This window comes from Ochlerotatus camptorhynchus, unplaced genomic scaffold (assembly GCF_037179485.1).
Source record: "Ochlerotatus camptorhynchus isolate MF236.1 unplaced genomic scaffold, CSIRO-AGI_Acam_v1.1 ptg000416l, whole genome shotgun sequence".
NCBI classification, from domain to species: Eukaryota; Metazoa; Arthropoda; class Insecta; order Diptera; family Culicidae; genus Ochlerotatus; species Ochlerotatus camptorhynchus.
Window position 1 is genome coordinate 1,989,290 of NW_027040902.1, and position 19,367 is coordinate 2,008,656.

General features: G+C 39.1%; 2 protein-coding genes and 1 pseudogene across 3 annotated transcripts in view; all 3 read left to right on the forward strand.

The window, feature by feature from the left end:
* LOC135711029 (uncharacterized) overlaps window positions 1-19,367 on the forward strand; it is a 405,472-nt gene that overhangs the window by 371,473 nt on the left and 14,632 nt on the right. The window lies entirely within an intron of this gene.
* Window positions 1-19,367, forward strand: part of LOC135711019 (leucine-rich repeat neuronal protein 2-like) — a 451,318-nt gene that overhangs the window by 240,518 nt on the left and 191,433 nt on the right. The gene's annotated exons all lie outside the window — the stretch shown is intronic.
* LOC135711039 (luciferin 4-monooxygenase-like) lies at window positions 17,914-19,086 on the forward strand (annotated as a pseudogene).

Genomic DNA, 19,367 nt, shown 5'->3' on the forward strand with positions numbered 1-19,367 from the left:
CGGATTCCAAGTTAAACAGTCAGTTCCACGAATTTTTTGGCCGTGGCTTTTTATTTCAATATTCGTCTCACCTCACAGAGGTTCGCATTGGAGCTTCGAAAAAGCGATTGGCGGATAAATCCTCCGAATGGCATTACCATGCAATTTATTTAGCTCTATGGCTTCAAATCCACACCAAAGTGATTTGCAAACAGACAAATCACTTTCAGTAAAGTGAAGCTTTCGCGTTTGGGAGCTCAGCTATAGCTCGGCCTTGTGATGGTGAGGGGTCTGATGATACCTGGAAGGACGCGCTTGTGATGTTTAATCGAGCTTGATTGCTTGGTGGATTATTTAGAGATAAGTACATTACTTCGATGATTTAGAAATTAATCAGATATTTTTGGGGAAGCATTGATTAGTGAAAATTATGATAGTATAATCGAAGATTTAGTGGAAGCTTAGGAAAAATTCAAATAATATGCAGAATAACACATGGTCAACTTTTTGGAGGCCATACCAGCTAAACCTTCGAAAACATTTGAAAGCGCAGAAAATTTCCATGTTTGCATTTTTGTCTTTTAAATGTTGAATGTTTGCGCACTGGGGCGATCATTTAAAAATACTTCAATTCAGCTCAGCAGTTTTTTTTAATCTCTTGGAACTGTGATATAAGAAAAAAAATAGGTCGGGACGGTACCATGGACCTGGATGGGCATGAGACCGTCTTCTGGAAGATCTGGAACATCCTTAAAAGTGGTAAATCTATTAAACTGATCCTAGAGCTCCGCAGTTTGTTTCAACAAATATTGGGAACTGTGTTATAAGAATGAATTTGGGGTGGTGACATAAACATGAATCTGGAAAGCGCTGGAACATCCGTAAAAGTGTTTCATAAATAAAACAGTGATTTTTTTTCGAAAACTTCACAGTTCGAAGTATTTTTGAGAAAACCGCGAAGTTCTAGAATCAGTATCATCGATGCACAACTTTTACGGATCTTCTGGAAGACGGTTTCATGGCCATTCAGGTACATGTTTATGCCATGACCCCAAATTCTTTATTATATCACAGTTTCAAATGCTTTCGAAAAAAAAAAAAGCATAGAACTCTAGGAACAGTTTCGTGGATTGACAACTTTTACGGATGTTTCGGATCTTTTGGAGGACAGTCTCATAGCTATCAGGGTCTATGTTTGTCACGACCCTAAATTCATTCTATCATCACAGCTCCTAGTTTTTTTTTTCTAAAACTCCGGAGCTCTAGCATCAGTTTCATGAATTGACCACTTTTACGGATGTGTCGGTTCTTCTGGAGGACGGTCTTATAGCCATACAGGTCCATGTTTATATCATGACCCCGAAATCTTTCTTAATCACAGTTCTTAATGCTTTCGAAAAAAAAGTGGAGTTCTAGGATCAGTTTCATGGATTGACAATTTTTAAGGTTGTTCCAGATCTTTCGGAGGACGGTCCCATGGCCTTCTAGGTACATGTTTATGTCATGACCTCTAATTAATTTATATATGACAGTTTCAAGTGTTTTCGAAAAAAAATCGTGGAGCTCTAGAATAAGTTTCATAGATTGAACACTTTTACGGATGTTTCGGATCTTCTGTAGGACGGTCCGATGGCCATCCAGGTCCATGTTTATACCATGAACCCAATTTTTTCTTATATTATAGTTCCTAATGCTTTCTTAAAAAAACCGCGGAGTTCTAGGATCAAGGGTTTAAGGATATACTACTTTTACGGATGTTCTGAATCTTTCGAGGACCGTTCTGTTATCTCCAGGTTCCATATATAGGAACCGTGACTGTATTCTGGCTAATTATGAACATTTGTGCCTAAACATGAACATTAATCTAAATTATGGATCTTAAGACACTTGCAAAACCCATAAACACACCTTTAAGAAAAACGTTTAACGACCAGGCATGGAAAATCATTTGCATTCATTTCGTGTATTCATTTACATTCAGTTGCCCCTAACTGTTTTCATCAAGAGTAAATCCGCAAAATTATGTGTATAACTTTTGTAGGTTCTGTTATTAGCTACAACTTTTGTTAACAAGTCAAATCCGTATTTCTCATGCATGACGAACCAGAGCGAACAGAAGCCACTACTGTTTTTCAGTGAATGGTAAAATACATTCACTGAAAAACAGTAGTGACTTCACTGAAAAACAGTAACAAGTTCTGCCCGCTCTAGTTCGTGATGCATTAGATATATAGATTTGAGTTATGAACAAAAGTTGTATCTAATAAACCTACAAAAGCTCGATACATCATTTTGCGGAATTCTGTGGATGAAAAAAGTTAGAGTCAAATGAATGTAAATGAATGTATGAAATGAATGTAAATGATTTTCCATGCCTGGTAATGACTCTTTTCGCTTTTAAAAAAAGTAGACGCAACTATTTTAAATTTTTATGCAATTAAAATAATCTACAGTGCCTAGGAATTCTAGAGGTACCACAATTTTTGGAATTCATCAAGAAATGACTAAGTTATGTCATTGCAAACTTGAAGTTACACGTTTTTCGGAGGCTTCGTAGTCGGCGTAAAGTATTTTACCCACCGTATTCGGAGTGTTATTAATCATGCTTTTTGACACAAGTATTTTCTACATTGATTAATATTCTGACCTCCGAAGAGTATAGACCTAGTTAACCCACAGCCTGTCTTTTATTAGAGTCTGTAACATCTGGCGATGAGGACAAGTTCGAGTCACTTCAAGACGATCCAGATCAAGTTATTTGAAGATGTCCAACTACGATTTGAAGGACACAATTCTTCGGCTCGCCGAGCTGGTAGCCAGTCAACAAGAACAGATCCAACCGGGAAGCGAGAAGATCATCGAATCGTAGAGTATTCTTCGACGCTTGGTACGTCCGCTACGAAGATGTTTCCAAGATCGACGGCAAGAATTTAGACGACCACTCGAAGGTGAGGCTACTCTTGAGGAAGATTGGCACCCAGTTCCATGAGCGATACGTCATCAATAGCATCGTATCAAAACATACACGCGATTTTTCTCTGGACGGTGAAGAAACTCAATAAACTTTACGGCCGCAAGACCTCTCTTTTCAACGATCGGTTACTGTGCCTTCAATACATGAAGAACGATGCTGACGATTTTTCAAGCTTTGCTACTCCCATTAATAAACACTGTGAAGCGTTTAAGTCCAAGTTATCTGACGACCAGTTCAAAGCCCTACGTTTCGTTTGTGGTCTACAATCTCCGCGAAATGCGGACATCCGCACCCGATTTATTGGTAAGTTGGAAGCTCAAGAGAATGCTCCCTCCTTGATTTGTTTTCCGTCGATCTTGTTTTCCATGCTGAGCAAAAAAGGAATTTTGTGAAGGAATTTTCCTATCAAGACCACAACTGCAACAAGTGCAAACGTAAGAGCCATAAAGAAGGGTATTGCTCAACTGACGAATCAAAATCGAAACCTGGAGAGAAGTTCGAAAAACCCAAACCCAAGGAGATCATCAAGTCCAAAGTAATTTCCATCAAGCGTATCGATCTTCATGACAAGAGGAAATACGTTTCTGTTGGAATCAATGGCAACGCTGCAACTCTTCAGCTGGACTACGCTTCCGTTTTCACGATCATATCAACACAAACGTGGGGAGTAATCGAAAAACCAAGCAACAAGGAAACTGGAATAAAGACAATCAGCGCTTTTGGCGACAAGATCCACATTGTTGGTGAGTTCTCCGCAGAATTAACCATCCGAGGTGTGCAGAATACAGGAGTTGTCTACGTGTTATTTAACCCTGATTTGAATGTCCTGGTAATTGAAACAATCGATTTCAATCTGTGGTCGATTCCTTTCAACGCTGCTGTTCTCCAGAAACCGCAAGACACTGTCAAAAAATTCCGCTCGAATTTTACTGAAGTGTTCCAGAGCACACTTGGTCGGTGTACTAAAGCGAAAGTAAAACTCTATTTGAAGCCCGATGTCCGTCCCGTGTACCACCCAAAAAGACCGGTGGCCTATGCAGCACTTCCAAAGGTCGATGCTGAATTTAATCGACTGCAAGAAAGCGAAATCATTTCGCCAGTGAAATTGTCTGACTTGGCAACACCGATAGTTGTGGTCCGGAAATCCGTCAAAGTTTCTGGTAGAATTTGTGGTGACTATTCTACGGGGCTGAATAATGCACTGGAATCGGATGCTCACCCACTTCCACATCCAGATGATATTTTTGCTGGCCTGGCTGGCTCCCAACTCGACCTGTCTGATGCCTACCAACAAGTCGAGGCTTAGGAGGAATCACAAAGGTACCTTACAATCAACACGCATCGAGGATTTTTTTTAAATACAACCATCTGCCAGTTGGAATCAAGTCGGCCCCTGGTACATTCCAAAGAATTATTGATAGCACGGTTGGAGGAATTCCTGGAGTTAAACCATATCTTGAAGATGTCATGGATGCCAGTAGGACGTAGGAAGAGCATGACCCTAAATGAAGTCCTGGAACTTATCACCTGTTCCACCGGTTTCCACCTGAGATTCGTCAAGTGCCGTTTTGGTCTGTTGCAAATCAAAGATGGTTTAGGATCAGATCAAGCCAAGATAACCACAATTTCGCAGATGCCATCCCTCAAGAACGTGTCTCAACTTCGATAATACCTTGGGGCTATACATTATTACGGACGTTTTGTCAAGCAAATAAAGGAGCTTATGGCACCCATGGACAACTTTCTTTTGACGTAGAACTACGTCTTTGTCGACTATACTGGGGTGCAAATCAAAAAATATATGTGGTGAAGGAGTGTTAGGTTTTGAACGCTTGTAACTTTGTAATTTATTGATGAAATTCAAAAACAAATACGCCAATCGATACGATATTACATTACAAAACTGCTGAAATAAATATTTTTCCAATTTTTCTGTATATAAACTATTGAAAATGTACAAATGATAATTTTATCACTATTTTCATGAAATAGGCCTTTTTCCCGAACCCAGTCATCATAAACGAATACCACTTGGCTGCACATCATTCTGCTTGAACATGAAAAGATATAAATAAGCGCTGCTCTCCTGCCTCTGCTCATTCCCGCTTCGGACGGCGTGGCACTAGGTCCTGCAGCAAGCCACAAGACCACAATGAGGAATGAGACTTGAAAAAACGTGCATGTAAAACCCCCTTCCCCTTAACAACCTCTCCCCCTCCCCCCTTAACAATAACCCAAAAAAGACATGGACTTTGACGATCACTTTTTTCCGGGAAATAATTTTTTACCTTTGCGTGCCTAACGTCTGAATGTGCATAGATTTCAAAATTAAATTAGCTCTAAAAACATAATTTCTCAATCTTTTTCTTCACAACAAATTGTATGTTGTCAGGAATCTATTGAAGTTTTTGAATCCATCTGAAAATATTTGAATCAATACATGGTTCCGGAGTTATTCCGGTTCCCGTTGGGGTCACTTTTGGTCGGCATTCGGCTTTACTGTTCTGTAACAACACAGATAAAAATACTGAATATTAATTGTGATGTAAACATTCAATCATGTAGACTTGTATTTCATTTAACGCAACCGAGCAACTTGCAAACAATGTTGTTTACAAAGATGGGCTTTTGTATACAATATTTGCTACATTGCATGAAATGTGTCAGAACTTTACACGATATATAATGTAAACGTATATGATATGTGACGCTCCATTTATGTGCATCATATTGAACAGAAATTTACACTATTTTTTCGAGCTGTGTTTACACCTGTACTGTACACATTAAAAACGCTGCCATTAAGGCATATTTTGAGTGTTTTTTTTTATTTCACTGAAACAAGCTAAGAGTGTATATTATCACAGAAGACAATAATTGTCAGGATAAGTTCATTTGTTTAAATCATGCACAATTCGAAAAAGTAGTGTAAATTTCAGTTCAACATGATGCACATAAATGGAGCGTCACATATCATATACGTTTACATTATATGTCATGTAAAGTTCGGACACATTTCATGCAATGTAGCAAATATTGTATACAAAAGTCCATTTTGTAAACAACATTGTTTGCAAGTTGCTCGGTTGCGTGAAATGAAATACAAGTCTACGTGAATGAATGTTTACATCACAATTAAAATTCACTATTTTTATCTGTGAAGTATACACAAGAACATCATCTTTTTTTCTCTCAAAAGATGTAATTGGACCAATGGCAGCTATACCGACGGTCCATGATCACATTGGGCATCCCGGTGCTCCGGGGAAGAGTTTTTTTTTTTTTTTTTTTCTTTATTATAGAGATTTTTAGCCATAGGCTAGTTCATCTCTTAACCCTGGGGAAGAGGCCAATTCTCAATAAGAACCAAAACCCATCATGCGACATATCAAACTTCATGATTTTACAAATCTTGGCCGGTAATGGCCTTATTAAGAGTCCATGGTCACACTAGCCCTCCCGGGAATGTTCTAGTGCCCCCGGGGAAGTGACCAATTCTCAACAAGAACCAAAACCCATCGTGCGACATATCAAACTTCATGATTTGACAAATCTTGGCCGGTAATGGCCTTATTAAGAGTCCACGGTCACACTAGCCCTCGCAGACATGTTCCGGTGCCCTCAGGGAAGTGGCCAATTCTCAACAAGAATCAAAACCCATCATGCGACATATCAAACTTCATGATTTTACAAATCTTGGCCGGTAATGGCCTTATTGAGAGTCCATGGTCACATTAGCCCTCCCGAGAATGTTCTGGTGCCCCCGGGGAAGTGGCCAATTCTCAACAAGAACCAAAACCCATCGTGCGACATATCAAAATTCATGATTTTACAAATTTTGGCCGGTAATGGCCTTAATGAGACTCGACGGTCACACTAGCCACAAACCACAATTATTAGTAAAAACAGAAGTTTTTCCCTTAATTTCTTCCCGCACCAAAACTTTTAAATATGAGAAGAAAATTGCTTGAAAGACATATTCGATGATATTATGTTGATGAATCACACACCACTGACTGTAAAAGTAGTAGTAGTAGTAAAATTTCGTTTATTTCTGTTGATTTAGTGTATACATTGATTTTAAATTTCAATTGATTAGCCTATCTGGCTCTTCATCTTTGTTCATTGGATATTCTAATTTAGTATTTGCGTATTTCATCTAGTTAACAGAATACCCCTTGGGGGGTGTGTTTTGTTTTAATTGAAAAATTTGATAACCTACCTAACTACGAGTCTAACTTAACTAACGTGCCAGATCACGTTTGATCTGAAGATCTGATCTCAGACAGGTGTCTCTGAACCTTTCCAAGGAGACCGTTCGTCGCTCTTCGAGAGGCCAGGCGGTGGACCTCAGAACTTCGGGTCCATGGAGGACTGTTTAGGATCATCCTAAGGATCTTGTTCTGGAGTTTTTATGTGTTCCACACATGAATTGTTGCAACGTGATCAACAAATCAATATCTATGATTCGGCCACATACTTAATATATGTACATATAAAAACCATACGTGACCGCACATACTATTCATTTGCGTGTAAATTTCATGTGTACTTCTGAATGGATTCTGTTTATGTGTGGTCGAACGAAAATCATTTGGAATTTTACATTAATATATTTGTCAAGAAAAATGTTTAAATTGTTTTGAGTGAACCATAACCGAAACATTGAAATACTTGAAAATTTTAAGATAAAGTATAATAGTCAAAAATGCATGAAAAACATCAATTTTGTGTGGTTCTACGTCATACTGCGGTCGTGTCTAGGACACAACCCTTTAATTTTTTTTTCTTGATTTGATTTCCGTCGATCTTCTTTTCGGTGCTGAGCAGGCATGGAAATCATTTGGATTCATTTCGTGCATTAATTTACATTCATTTGCCCCTTACTTTTTTCATCAACAGAATTCCACAACATGATGCATGGAGCTTTTGTAGGTTTTGTTATTAGCTACAAGTTTTGTTTGCTTTTCAAATCCGTATCTCTTATGCATGACAAACCAGAGTGAACATAATCCACTACTGTTTTTCAGTTAATGTATTTTACATTCATTAAAAAACAGTAACAAGTTCTTCCCGCTCTAATTCGTGATGCATAAGAGGTACAGATTTGAGTTATGAACAAAAGTTGTAGCTAATAACAAAACATACTTAAGCTTTATATTTCATTTTGCGAAATGCGGTTGATGAAAAAAGTTAGAGGCAAATGAATGTAAATGAATGCATGAAATGAATGTAAATGATTTTCCATGCCTGGTGCTGGGCACCAATGCTACCGACGCCAGGGAGGCAGCTCCCATACCTGAACCCTATCTATCGACCCATCAACTCATGAACCGGGGACCAACGGCTTTACTTCCCCAAAGGAAGGCGTGATCAGAGATGTTATGCCTCAGAATATCCCGGCGGTGCCGACTGGGATTGATCCCAGGCCTGCTGGGGTAACAGGTAATCACGCTTACCACTACACCACCGGCACCACTATGGACAACTTTCTGAAGAAAAACGTGACTCGGAAATGGGCTGCCAGCTGCCTTGGGTTGGCCTGTGTTACTTGTGTTACCTCCTCCATTATAACGGGAGCCGCTGTCAGTGGTTTCATTGTATGGCAGTATCTCCAACCGGTGGCAGAGTGCTTCCATTGCACTATGGGGCATTTTCATACAACCAGGCGGTCAAAAATATTTCTATCATTTTTTCACAATTTCTGCTATTATTCTTGCTTTTTTTCATCAATATAAGGTGTGCGTTATCACTTTTCAACATTTTCACGACCAACTTTTAAAAAGGGCCTAATTTTTGATTAATTAAAATTTAATTTTTACGATTTTATAACGGTTACAGTTTCAAGCTTGTTTTCAGAGAATAAAATCTATTGAACAAAGACAACCTACCATGGTTTTATTGGGGGGAACACCGTAAAAAATAAAAAAAACCTTTTTTTTTTGGAAATATTTTTATTTTTTTCAACACACCTTCTGTAAAAAAAATGCAAAAAGCCATGATACAATAATCAAAATCAAATATGTTTCAACGAATTTCTTTTTATTCCTCTGTTACAATATCATCATGAACAAACTCTTCTTTAATTTCATCGACTGCTTTCATAAGTTCCTCCAAGGCATTGAAGTTATTAGTATCGACTACTGAATCACTTACAGAATTTTTAAATATCATGAAACTTTTCACGATGTCGGGGTAATCCAGCGATACTTTTTTCTGACGTCTTTTTGCCATCCAACTGGAACTGATCAGTGGGTCCGATTCATTAATGGCACGAATAAAGACATCATGTAAATTTTCTACTCTTGATCGTTTTCTTGCATGATGGGTTAGATATTTTTTCAATTGTTTATGTTGACTTTCTGCTGCCTCTTCCGCTAATGAACCAAGTGGTGCTGGTGAATGTATGATTATTTCTCCGGCATGAGCGAGAACTTTATGCACGGTTGCAGGAATTTTGTACCAATCATACAATTTAAGATAGAGCCTATATGTTTCCTTGCAGTATGCATCAAATTTTTCCGGGTTTATTGGCTCTTGGCAGTTAATAGCAATTAATATATTCCGGAATCTGAAAATTAACTCTTCATCAATGTTCAGCATGGAGCGTTTCCTGTAGTACTGGTACCTGCCTTCACCCGATCGTGGTTGATCTACTTTTACTCCAAATTTTTCGTAAAGCTGTGTCGTCACATGTTTGTTTATTGGAGGCGAACCAACCCAAGGCTGAAAGCCTCCTTAATAAAGCTAAATAATAATAATGTTTGTTTCTTTGTTCATATAGTTCTTTGAACGGTTTCGTTACCTTCCATTTTTTGATATCCATTCTGTATGCAATATGCAAAAGGCATTCGAAAAATCTTATCAAAGCATGAAGTGGAGATATGCCGTAATGCAAGGCTTCTTCGTTTGATATAAATCCTTCCTCGAATTTCTCTGCATAATTCATTACATTTGGTGTTGCCCCACATATTGGACAATTCTGCATCGACGAATTTCCAGTGATATAAGTTAAGACTTTTTCGTCTATCATACTGAGGACAAAATCAAAATCAACAAGTATAAACTTGTCGTTAGAGAGTTCAATTTTCACTGGCGTTAGTTCACTCATTTCTTTTTCTACATCCTGTTTTGTAGCCAGAATAACTTCTTTACTCTCTTTAATGAATTCAAGGATGAATGGCCTACAAAATCGAATACTTTGAGGCATAGGATTAAACCACATAATTTCCTTTCGATCATTGTACATGAACAACTGAATTGGTGTTAAAGTGGACGAAAATACATCTGAATCGCCCTGACATCCTTCTGGTAGCACTTGATGATATTGCGAATATCCAGTTGATCCGTCCATACCCCAGCTACATAGAAGAACCAGTTCCGTAGAAACTAGATCGTTGCTATCCATATACTCGTTGAGCTCTGCATCAATTATTTGGACGATTCGTTTCACTGTATTTTCCATCAGCGCCTGGAGTTCCACTCTTATTTTCAATGCACTTTCTTCGATGAATTCACTAGGAGGGGCGCATATTTTTTTCACTGCTCTGATCACATAGTAAGGTGGAAATCTTGAAGGTGATTCACTATGTATTACTTCGTATTGAAATCTACTCAATCCAGCCTCGATAAGTACACTAAAAGCCTCTTCTGGTGACATCATTCCTCGTTGATCAGTTAGTTGAGCCAGCATGGTTTTAGAGCTTTTTTGGTTTTTTAAAATGTGCCCAATAACTTTAACTAAATTAAAATCCTTTCGATTATAAGCGGTCCGTCTTGCAAATAACAAAGCTTTCTCGATGGTATCGAATTTTGGATCAACTGCTTCTTTATCGATGACGCGACGTTTTCCTCTTTCACTCAAATCCAAGAAAGGTTTTGAAGGTCGTCAACGTTTTTTTCCCAAGGCCGAGGTTGAGGCAACACATTGCTCTTGTTCGATGAATTCCTCGATGTCAAATTCTCCATCAAGCCAATTCCGAAAATACGACTCAAATCGCTCTTTCGTTCGATTAGCTTCATGCCATTTGTTGATGTATTTAGTAACGATTTTATGGATCTTTTTATCGAGACGTTTACGTTTTTCCACCGCGATGATATAATTTTCACAAATGAATTCAATGGCTCTGTGAACATTGTCACTATGGCTTAATTTTGCGTCTAATAGATTAATAATGGTTCTATTATCCATGCTCACACTTGGTCTCAACCGTAAATTTGAATTACACTGTAGTAGTTTAAATAAAAGCTACACAAAATACACTATGGCTTCAAATTGACACTACAGTAGGTTAAGTACAGACTTAGGTATAAATTAAACTCATCCGCGCATATGCATAGGTACATACTTACGCATATGCTTCTATAATCGTCATAACCCAGGTACTTACTTTAGATTAAAGCATAAACGAATGTAGTTTTACGTTCATCCAACAGTGAACTTTGTGATAATGATGACTTCTTTTTGTACAAAAGCTTAAGTCCTTTTTAAAAGATGGTCATGAAATATTAGAAAATGTTCTTTAACAATATATTTCGACTATACCAACAGAATATAACTCCAAAAGTTGCAAAATAATAATTGAAAAAGTTTGTTTCCAAGCCGGCTCTTGTACAATTTCAAATCTCCCATAATAACCGAAAATTTTCAAATCGCCTATATTTCCAATGAGGCAGGTTGGGGCAGGCAAACTCTTCAGTACCTGTTTGAGTACACTCAAAACTTCATCCAGAGCTGAGAATTAGCCTGGGAATGTGCGAGACTCGAAAGTTTGTGATCAATAAAGTTAAATTTGCATTAATTTCAATTATTTTTTTTTCAATTTTTATTTTTATTTTTTTTTTTGTCTCCATTAAATTTCTAAATAGATTTCATTTTCGGAAAGCTTATGAAATTACATTTCCAACGATGTATAATGATGTGGTAGTTATATGATAAATAGTGGATGAAATTTTATTTGAGTGGTAGTGTATTTTTGCGGCAAAATTTGTACTTTTCTTACTCTTTTTTGACTTCGACATCCGATATCTCAGAAACTAAAACTGCTATTACAGTGCTGTAAATTTTCATATCATTCGATTGAAGATGAACCACTACAACCATTCAATCAATTATGTGTAAACGAATTCTCACATGACCATAATTTGAAGAGCCCCTTTCTCATTCGAAGCTCATTGTCACTGTCAATTGAGTCACTCAGTATCATTTGATATACGACAGTGGAGTATGGAAGAAATCCAGGAAAATGGTCCCGAACAGACAAGTTGACCCGATGTCGGATCAATGTAAGGCTAATTTAAGGTCGATGTCGACCCAATGTCGTGTTAATGTCGGGTCAATTTTGGGTTTATGTCGGGTCAATGTCGGGTCAACATCGGGTTGGGGTTTGATAGAAGTCAGGTTGGTGTCGGGTTGGCTTAGCTTTTTCGCCGGAATGTCGACCAGAGCTCCGTTTGTGTGTAGGTTACACTCAATCGAATGATATATAGCGTTTCTCAAATGAGAATGATCCATGCAAATGACTAAGCAACTGATATCACCCATTCGGAGGAGGTCCCCTTTGATAGCGAATAGCTACTTTTCTCATTTTCATCAAAAATGTTCAAATGATTTTGAGAATTTACAACACTTGACTAATAGCACAGTGAAAAAGTTCACCACTACCTATATTCCCAACCATCCCCCTGCATATAATTATTGCATAAGAGCTTACAGGAACGATATTACGAACACTAGTGATGAGAGGAGCCATGCATTAACTGTATTTCGTGAAAATGAGGATACATTAGGCGCAGTGCTATAAGCTTGAAACTTTCAGATTCTCTTAGTTGAAATGTTTACTATCGACCAAAAATAACGAAATAAGGATAAGTGAAAGTCGATTTTTTGATTTTTGACCGCCTGATATCTGATAGTGCATTGCAGTAACGGACACAAAACGTGGTCATCACTCATCACGAAACGGTTGCTTTCCAAAGTCGACGACGAATCGCCCGAAAGAACTGATGATGAAGAACAATGAGGAAGACCCTAGGTCTAGGTGGAAAATACAAAGATGACACACAAGGAAGAAGTGTTAGTTTGTTTACTAAAATGAACTATGCCCATTTTGTTATGGCAAGTTTTGCTATAAGAAATGCTCCTCGTGTTTATTAGCGACATTCACATCAAAGGTTGATTAATTGCGTAGGAAATCAGTTTGGCACGGCATTTGTGACCAGTATATACCTTCTAGTGCAGTGACTCCCAACCTTTTTAGCTCCGCGACCCCCTTTGTGAACAATTGGGTGTTTCGTGGCCCCTGGAAATTACCTTGTATAAATTACGCTGAGATGAATAAAACCCATTCCTTTGATCTGTTAGTTATTCGTTTTATTTCAAAATACCAACGAATTTTGATGCACAAAAATTTATTGAACAAGCCAGACGCTTAAAGGGTGATACGGTCAAAATTTGGTCAAGGGAAAACGCGTGTAAATCGGTGAAATCGTTTATTTAAAAAATCAAATTAAATTTCTTTTTCAAGTTCAATTGGTATAAAATTCAGGAAAAATATTCAGTTAGGCTTCCGCTTTTCCAAATCCGAATTGCCGGGCCTTACGCTTGACCCCTGCCATCAGATTTTGTACAGCCACTTTGTCCATCTTCTTCGCCGCAGAAAGCCAGTTTGCCTTGAACTGCTGCTCGCCCTTAACAGTTTTTTTGGTCTTCTTTAGGTTCCGCTTGACAATAGCCCAGTATTTCTCAATTGGGCGGAGCTCTGGCGTGTTGGGAGGGTTCTTGTTCTTGGGAACCACCTGCACGTTGTTGGCGGCGTACCACTCCATGGCCTTTTTACCGTAATGGCAAGATGCCAAATCCGGCCAAAACAGTACGGAACAACCGTGTTTCTTCAGGAAAGGCAGCAGACGTTTATTCAAACACTCTTTCACGTAAATTTATTGGTTGACAGTCCCGGAAGCTATGAAAATGCTGCTTTTCAAGCCACAGGTACAGATGGCTTGCAAAACCAGATATTTTTTTGCGAAATTTGACAGTTTCATGTGCTTGAAAACATCTGCTACCTTTCCCCTTCCTTTTGCCGTATAAAACTCCTGTCCCGGAAGCTGCTTGTAGTCGGCTTTGACGTAGGTTTCGTCGTCCATTACCACGCAGTCAAACTTCGTCAGCATCGTCGTGTACAGCCTCCGGGATCGCGCTTTGGCCGTCGTATTTTGTTTATCATCGCGATTTGGAGTCACTACCTTCTTGTAAGTCGATAGTCCGGCTCGTTTTTTGGCTCGATGCACGGTTGTAGACGATACACCCAGCTTATTTGCGGCATCTCAGAGAGAGAGGTTAGGGTTTCGCTTGAAACTACCGGCAACTCTCTTTGTCGTCTCAGCGGCTTCCGGTTTTCGATTTCTCCCCGATCCAGACTTCCTGGCTGTCGACAAACGTTCCCCAAACACTTTAATTACATTTGTAACGGTTGATTTGGCAACTTTTAGCGATTTTGCCAACTTTGCGTGCGAGTAGCTCGGATTTTCGCGATGCGCGAGCAAAATTTTGATACGCTGCTCTTCTTGCTTGGACGGCATTTTGACAACTGAAGAGTGAATTCCAAATTCAAAATAGGAGCAACATTCTACACACACACACCTTCAAAATGAGGGGTGTTCAGGTTTTTTAAATGCAAAATTGAAAGAAATACGTCAAGTTGATATTGACCAAATGTTGACCGTATCACCCTTTATGCCAACCTTCCACACTAAAATTAACAATGAAATCATTTTTCTCTTGAACTTCCAAGAACATTTTGATTTCGTTCTTCTATTCAAAAGCCTGGTTGAAAACATTACCTTTGGACAACCAGCACACAACAGTGTAGAAAAGAAGAACCACGTGATCTGAATTAATTTGCTTGTAGAGTTCTTTGAATAAACGAGTGCTTAGAGCTCCAGATTTGACATAGTTAACAATTTTGATGAAAGAATCAAGTACTTTTAACATCCACATGTCCAAATCCACCCGTCAACTTTTTTGTTATGGAAACCTTTATGGCAAAATAGTGAACTTTTCATTAACATTAACGACAAATAACTCACAAACACTAGCGGTCCGTGAGTTCATGACCACCTATACATATTCCCATCTTGAGGAGGACCACACAATAATGGTTGCTGCCGAGTAAGCAGACGATCGCGTGACACACATCGAGAGTGGCCTGCTTCTGTCTACAGCCGAGTGAACATTATAAACGGTTTCAAATTGAACTCAAATTGATTTGTTTGAAAACTGAGTTTGTACAAACCATTATAAGAAACCTTAAATGTTTGAACATATCCTTCTTGTTTCTCACCACACCATACTACCAAAAAGCTTCATAGTTGTTCTATCAAAAATTTTGTTTTACTTGGCACGTAATTTTTGTATCAATTATATCAAATAATTGTAGGATGAGTCCAAATTGGAACCATTCCGCCTTATCATATGGAAAGAAATAAGGAGCATGGTCATCTCGCCTAGTGGCACTGATAGAGCAAAAATAAATCCCTGCAAGAACATCGTGTTCACAGCAATCTACTACGATCACAAAAAATTTAATATAAATTAGTCGGACTTTTCCTATCTTGCTATTTTTCACGAATGCGGCGAGAAAAAAGAAGTTGAAACGTAAGAAGAAAAAACCTCCTTGCTTGCCAAGGGTTTATTCTGCTCTCCTAAGAACTTTCTTCATTTCTGCAAACGTGGTGAAATTCTACAATACAGAAATTAATTTCATCCTTTGTTTGAACAAAGTTTTCTTGCAGCTGTAGCAACGCCAAAGCAGCAGTTTACAGAGGACTTAGCGAGAATCCTGAATTGGATTACTTAATTCTTCCACCCCCTCGTTTCACTTGTTGGTACAACTGAACTCCAGCTTGGTGGCACAACATAGAGAAAAAAGAGACGCCCGAATTCAAAGTTTTTCCATCTGCGTTTCAAACGGGCTAAATCAAACCATTTCTGCACCCCTTTCGTTCGTCTAGTACACTCTAATTAAGTAATTATGTGTTAATGCACATTTTTCGTGATGGATAATTTGAATAAATTAAAAATGGGGCACCAACGCCAACTACTAGCAGTGGAATGATTTTTTTGCAGTATTCAAGCTGGGCGAGAGAAAAAAAATCTTCATCCCTCGTTTTTTTTTTCCAGCCAGTCATGGTCATAGCTGAAACGATCTAATTTTATTTCATTTTCTGTCCGCCGGCCACCGGTCGTCGCCACCTTTTTCCGACCTTTGAAGCAACGCGGCTGGTGGCTATCTACAAGGTAATCAATCTTAACTTCTTTGCTATAGTTTTAATACCAACCGTGAGCTGTTGCCTGGGCTGCGATGAGGTTGGCACTAATGAATTCACCTTGTCCGGAACGGGGCCCGGACTCCTTGGTGCTGTATTACCAGTAGCGCTACTGGTAAGGCGTGTGTATGTTGTCGCAAATCGTAGTCGTGATTGAAAGGATATAATATTAAGGGAGAAAAAAGGTACGCTATTAAAAGGGAATCGCTGAGTAAAGAAAAAAAAAAAAAAAAACGACTGCAATTAAGTGATTTTTTTTTCTTGGTTGGTGCAATTAATCACGGAATCAGGCGGCGATTCGAAACCGTGAAACCATACAGAGTGTTACAAGTTGATACTGGTGTGGCACATAAAAAAGTGTTTACAAATTGATACTGATATAAAGGGATCGATTGCGACTCGGTGAAGGAAAACTGACCGATGTTTCTCCAATGATTTAAATTGGATAAATGAACGTAGAAATGCTTAATAAAATTTATAACGTTTGTATGTATGGGAAAGATGACTTTGACACTTCGCTACCTATTATCGTCAGGGGTGTGAATGACATCCTTGAGGAGATTTTTAGCCAATAGTTAGTTCATCTCCAAATAAAAAAGGAGGCCCCAGAAGGAGGACCCCCAAATTCAAAGCATGTTATTTAGAAACCTGGCTCTTCTTAGTGCAGCCATTCAATATGAACACTTTTTAAAAACTAAGACGCACTGATAAAAATGAGGGAAATGGCTCTTTTTTCGCTATTGAATTTAGGCCGACATTACATCCATTTCCTCTACTAAAGAAAAAAAACTACGATACAAAAAATTAAATATGGAAGAACAAGTTGACCTCCTTTAAAAAATCTAATAGAACTGCAGATGCTGAAGTTTGGTCCCCGAGCAGATCCCGGATGTTCGATGTCATGTGGTGTCGATGTGGCCGTAGGAGTTCCTTAGGTTCTGGAACTCCGGGCAACTGCACAGAATGTGTTTCACTGTTGCTGGTAGTCGCATAATACGCAGGCAGAGAGCCCTTTCAAAAATGTAATAAATTTTTGAATACCCGGTCCGGAGTCTTAATAAAACTCGCTGCTCTCGCAAGTTCCTGAGGTCGATTTATGAACAGCGTTCTGTTGCAGAACCACTAGGCCTCCCATGTCACTTGGATGGTCTGCTTGATCCAGCGCTGGACGTTTTGTAGTGGTACTTGTTTTGCGAACTTGGGCTTTAATGGTCTGGATCCAGCCAGGTGATCAGCGGCTTCGTTTGCTGGTACACCGCAATCTTCAGGAATCCAGGTGTACACCGTGCTTGTTGTTGGGCTTGTTTTATCGTAGCCTGAATCCAAGGGTGCACCAGTATTTGGATGTGAGGGCCTGAACTACGCTATACGAATCCGTTAACACCAGTAGGAAAAGACGGGGTAAGACTGCGACCCTAAGCAATAATTTTAGTGACTCAAAATGAGTACGAAATTTCACATTGTTCTTTGCTACATATGAATAACCGCTGATTTACCTATGAACAAAAATTATAAAATTGTTTGATTTACTTTTTTTTTGTTTTTTCACCAATTTTCGGAACGATTGAAAAAGACCAGGGTAAGAAGGACCATCTATGGGGTAAGATGGACTATGACTGGTTTTTCGGTAACCAATGCACCAAATTGGAAGCAACAAGTGCCACATGAAAGGTACTGGGGTCATATTATTCGTAACTGAATATCTTTAGCATCGGTCAGCTGGTTCCGGAGACCAGAGGATTCTAAGCGTCGTATCTAGGTGATGCCAGGTCAACGGTTGCGGTTATTTTGAGCTCATCCGATACAACTAACAAGCCGAAAGGAGTGCACCTTTCACATGCTCAGGTCATCAATTGGAGTTGCTCATATTTTCAGATCATCCGGGGTATCACTTTCAACTTTTCCCCATTATCATATGGATCGAGATTCTTTAGAATTTTTCAGTCCATCGCTACCAGCACTCCACGGCTGTACACGCGTATGAGTTCAGTGAAGACAAGTTCTTTGAGATGCTCGAAAAATATCCCTCGGAAACGGTTTACCTGCAACCAAGCTACAGTAAATCGGTTGTCTGTCATCCACGTTGTACGGAGGTAGATTTTTCTGGATTGGATCGTGGGTAGTCTTCGGAAGTTTGGCATCAGATTTGCTCAGGGACAAGATCGAGGCTCTACTGCCGAACGGTAGAACGATAAATGACTACGATTTATCAGAATGTGGCCTGATTGTACACGATCCAATGGGATGTAAGCCTAGAGCGAGTGGACAATTGGCTCCGCAGATTCAGGCGAGGATCATCAATGCAGCTGGTCCAACAGTAGGCGTCGGGCAATTTGGTGAGTTACAGTTAAATAAAATGGATCCTTTCCTTGGTTACTTTGAGTATTTTGATCACTGAGGATGGTTGGTTGCGAACGAAAAACTGTGGCTACTTTGATGAGAAGCATTATTTCTACATGAGTGAACGGATTAAGGATCTACTGAGCTACCCGAACGATCTAGTGATTCCGTCTTCTTTGGAGAGGGTAATCGAGAGAATTGCAGGAGTGAAGCACGCCTGCGTCGTTGGATTTCCAGAGGACGGATGGGAAGCGTCGGACCTATTGACGGCGGTGGTCGTGAAAGAAAAGGATTGTAAACTGACGGAGGATGAGATTTTGGCTGTTGTCAACGGACAGGTTCCAGATTATAAACATTAGAGAGGTGGAGTGATTTTTCGCGACCATCTACCCCTCGGCAGTACTGGAAAAGTTCTGCTAGATAAGGTGTAGGAACGCATTTTGGAAATGGAGGCTGTGAAGATTTGATTCGTTAGGATTATAAACCCAACAAACAATTTGAACTGATTAAAAGCTGGATAAGCCATTTCTTGCTGAAGAAGCAAATTTTTGCCTGAATGAGCTCTTTTCAACTTTCAATGTTTGTTGGGATGGTTTTAGATTAAACAGTTAGAATGTGGAACTGTATTCAATATTTGAATAATACATGGACTTGAAGATAAATTCATTCGTCAATAATTAAATTAAATTTGTTGTTAAATGCCTTACTTTCTACTACTACCGCAATCAGCTTAAGGGGCGACGCAAAT